Consider the following 4,614-nt stretch of genomic DNA (forward strand, 5'->3'; position numbering starts at 1 on the left):
TTTAAGATTTATAAATTAGAACAAATAACATTTAAATAATTATAGACAAAGATCCATGACTTGGTATCCTTTTTACTTAATGAAACGAGTTTGGATCCTTTTCTTCTAATGAAAAAATTCGGATGTCACGTCATATGTTAATAATTTTGTTTGTGTATTAACATAAATACATAATGTATTTGATTGGATAATTTGTAGTTATTTTTTATCCTTGAGCATTTTTGTTAGACTGGAAAACTGACTTGAAAGGAATGAGGCTTGACGTTAATTTCATCTTTCTTGTTTAAGAGGTTGATTTTTGTAAAATTAAAATTTAATTTTCAACGCTTGTAATTTCTTTTAATTTTTTTAATTTACGATTTTCTTTATAAAAAGTTTGGAGGCTTGACATTAATTTGAAGAATGAATGGTACAATTACAAACATTAGTGTTAGTGTTAATTAGGAAGTGGTCGCCCTTACTTGGGTTTGGAATTAGGCCAGTGGTCCAATCTGGTCAAGTATAGCAGCTGGGGATTTAGGCTTTTAGCCCATCAAACGGATCTTCGAGGATGCCACTGCCAGGCCCGCGTCATCTGAATCTGGAAGGCCTCCCCTTCTTTGATACTGATGCTGAATGATCATTGATTAGTTCTAGCACCTTGTTTGTGTGGCCAATCCATTTCAATAATAGATTATCATATATATATACATTTTCTCTCCTTTTCCCTTCATTTATGAAAGGATTAAAATAATAGCATATTTCTTACTCACCGTTCTTTCAATTTCTTTTCAAACCAAAAAAATAAAAACATTTTTTTCTCCATCATTTTCAATTTGTGCATACATTTTGTCTCTAATCAAACAAACAGAGTGTTAGTAACTCATTTTAATTTTCGTTAACTATATCATGAAACATAATATCTCCTTCAAATTTTATTTAATATCAAAAAATAAAAAATTTGAACTTAAATTCTTAAATAAATAAATACAAAAAGCATGGAATAAAAACTCTCAAATTTTTGATACCTTGTTATCTATTTTTTGGTACTTAATTTATTTTAATTGAAAACAGGATCATCATCTCTTTTGAAAACAAACAAGGCTAACACAAACAAGTCGATTAGAATAATGGGGCAACTTGTACAACTATCCATGTCTCTCAGACAAAGATTTGGAGAGCCACATGAATTAGGTTTCCATAGCGTTTTCTTTTGTACATAAAAAAGATGGTATTCTTTCAAATCATTTCAATGTCTTGGTGTCTCTCTCTGACAGTCCTTTTATGGTATTCCAAGCTTAGGAATATGATCTCTAGATAGATATGCATGTTTTGGACTGTTTTGCTCTGTGCTGTGTCCCGCTTGGTGCACTCTGGTCCCTCTTACAGTCCCCATCTTTGTCACCATTAATTTGCTGGTATCTCTAATTTTTTATTAGATATTTTAATTTGTATTATTATATCATATAAAATATTATATTTGTATTATATTTTATATAAAAATTATGTATTATAATTTGTATTAATATAAAAATATAAATTATATATTTTTAATTTTATTAAATTTATTTATAATTTTTGTTAAAATTTTAAATTATATTTTTTTATATCATTTATTTATATTATTTTTTTATCTTATCATTATATTATATTTTAAATTATTAAATTTATTTTCGATTAAAAAATCCAACAAAATGAAACACAAGTGTAAGTTTGGTATTTCCCTTGTGTTTTCATTCAAAACCTCTTAAATGCGAAATCGGAAAATGCATAGAATTACAAGAATAGAAACTATGGCTAGGGTTTATGTTTTTTATTTTCATAATAATAATAAAGGAATGAAATAAATGGCTGCAATGTTAAAACTCAAAAAGAAAAAGACCAATCCAAACAGAAAGGACAATGACCACACGAAAATGATCGGATGCACCATGTGACTCGAGGGTAAATAAATACAGTAGGAACAAACATAGGTGCCTGGACCGAAATGGCGAAATCCAAAACCATGACATGGACAGCTAAGAATTTGCATGGTTAAAAACCATCATCCATCATACCACCATGGCCATCGATCATCATCGTCCTGAACATGCACACGTGGCTACAAGTCATCGGTGGGTCCATTTTCATGTGTATGCCCATGCTGTGACCATGCGGTTGAAGCCAAAGAAAAAAAAACGGGAGTGTTGAATTATTACAAGTGGGAAGTGTGAGAAAAATTGAATGAAAGGCATGAAGGTTGGAGAGGATAGAAATTCCAGCCAAGGTAGGGACAAGTGGTTGAGATTGAGAATGAAGTTTGGCAACAAACTCAAGACTCTGCCTTCTTTTTTGCTTTGAAAATACAAAGATATGAACCCAACTTTTTTTTCTTTTGACATGAAACAGTAATCAATCTTTTGGGGTTGTGACTTTTCCCAGAGTCTCTTTTCTCGCAAGAAATTTTGAGTGGATGATAGAGTTCGGAAGGCTGGGAGATTTGTCCCCACATTGCTTGGAAATTGAATTGGTGAAAGTCCATTGCAAATTGAAAATTTTGTAGCGGGGGAAATGGACATAATCCAAAACTAAGAAGTTCATCAATCATTAATTTACTGAAAATTTCTCTGTACTCTACTGCTGCAGTTTTCATCATACTGTCCCCTGTATATGTTTTTGATTTGAATGGCTATTGATTTCTCTAAAAAAAACCTTTCCTGTCTCTTTCCCATGGTAAAAATAGTAAATCAGCTCAATCTAAACTGTAAATTTTGCAAAATGCCTTTCATTTCCAGCAAAAACTACAAACATCTCACCCCCTTTGTCTTAAGAAAAAAAGGTGAGTGAGAGTGACTTAATTTTGGGGGAATGATATAGTTAAAGGCTATCACAGTCTTACTTTATTATACATGACCAATGAAAAAGATGTACATCTTTGATATTTGATTTCATACATGTTTATTTATAGGAGAATTTGTTATGTTGGGATCAGGATTCTTTATTCCAATTGTAGATATTTGTATGCCTACAATGAAATATTGTTTTGTTTTTATAAAAGAGAGAGGGAGAGAGTTTGTTTTGACTAATTAATTAGTTAAAACCTAAGTTTTACTCAAAGTACTTGTTAAGTGGAGTTTTCTTTTTCCATTTTTTTTCCTTGATATAAAATATTTTGATGAATTGCTTTAATCTTTTTTTTCCGTATAACTAAACTTAATTGCTAAAATTTTGCTATAAGATTATCATTTTTAAAAAATAATTTTTATATAAAAAATCATAATTTGAAGATAAAAAAAAAGTTTTTAAGTGTTGAGATTTAATTCACAAATTTACTGAATGCAACTTCTTAAAATGTGAATACATAAATCAATTAAATTAAATTTTAAATTTAAAAATATTTTTTAATATATTAAAACTATCACATTAATTATCAATTATCGCATTTAATACAAAGATATTACTATAAAATAATATGTTAATTAATATTAAAAAATACTTAAAATTGAATTCAAAATTTAATTGAACTAGTTTATACTTATGGTTTATGAACCCAAACCATGTTATACATCAAGGCTCATAACAAAGAAAAAATAAAATAAAGACTCTCTTTGTTAAGCATACAACTTCAAATTAATTGATAATAAATAAAGAGATTTAATTTGAATATAAAATTATAAGAAATTAGATATAAGATAATTCATTTTAACATATTTCATCATGTGTAGACAAAAATAAAAAAAATATTATAAGAAATTAGATATTAGATAACATATTTTAATAGATCTCTATCATATGTAGATGAAAATGAAAAAAATTTATTATGTGATAGTTTAAGAAATGACAACGAAAAAAAATTTTAACTTTAATATTATGTTAAAATATTTAATTTAAAATCAATTGATAATAAATAAATAAATTTAATTTAAATATAAAATTATAAAAAACTAAATATTTATTAAATATGAAATAATCTATTTTAACATCACTCCCTCAAAAATTACTCAAAACTTGGTTGGGTGAAATGTTTGGTATGAATATGAAATATCCAGCTCATATTTTCCGATAAGATTATGGTTTGTATTGGTTGTTGTTGACAATTTTAACTTTCTTTTTGTGATTGATGAATTAAATTTGTTGCGCAAGTTGGGGGCTTGAACCATGGAATTAAGCCGTGGCTTGGACGGCAATAAATACAAGCCGACAAAAACTGATCAAGACATTTGAGACGGAGAGATAGAGGGGCATGGCCAATGTAGGCTTAACCACGGACAGGAGTCAGGAGAGAAGGACCGGAGCCCAAGGGCGGGGACCATTTGGGTGAAGTGGGGATTAGACTTATGAGAGAGACAGTGCCGAAGGGGAAGGCGACCTTTTGCAAACCAAGCCATGACAATTCACATTTTAATATCAAACTTAGGGATGCATCTTTTCAACTAACCCCTGCCATTGTCTTTTATTTATTTATTTGAGAATCTCTTTTTTGCACCATTTTAATATTCATTTCATCAGTTTCCAAACCTTTTCTCTCTTTTTTTTTTTCATGAAACAATAGAAGTTATTTATCTCATTTTTAAAGTCAAGACAAACCATCAATTCAATTGAAATTTATAAATTTTTTAAATTTACAAATCATTTATCAATAAAAAATTATATAAA

This window comes from Durio zibethinus, chromosome 5, assembly GCF_047325235.1.
Source record: "Durio zibethinus cultivar Kanyao isolate XHJ-2024 chromosome 5, ASM4732523v1, whole genome shotgun sequence".
NCBI lineage: Eukaryota > Viridiplantae > Streptophyta > Magnoliopsida > Malvales > Malvaceae > Durio > Durio zibethinus.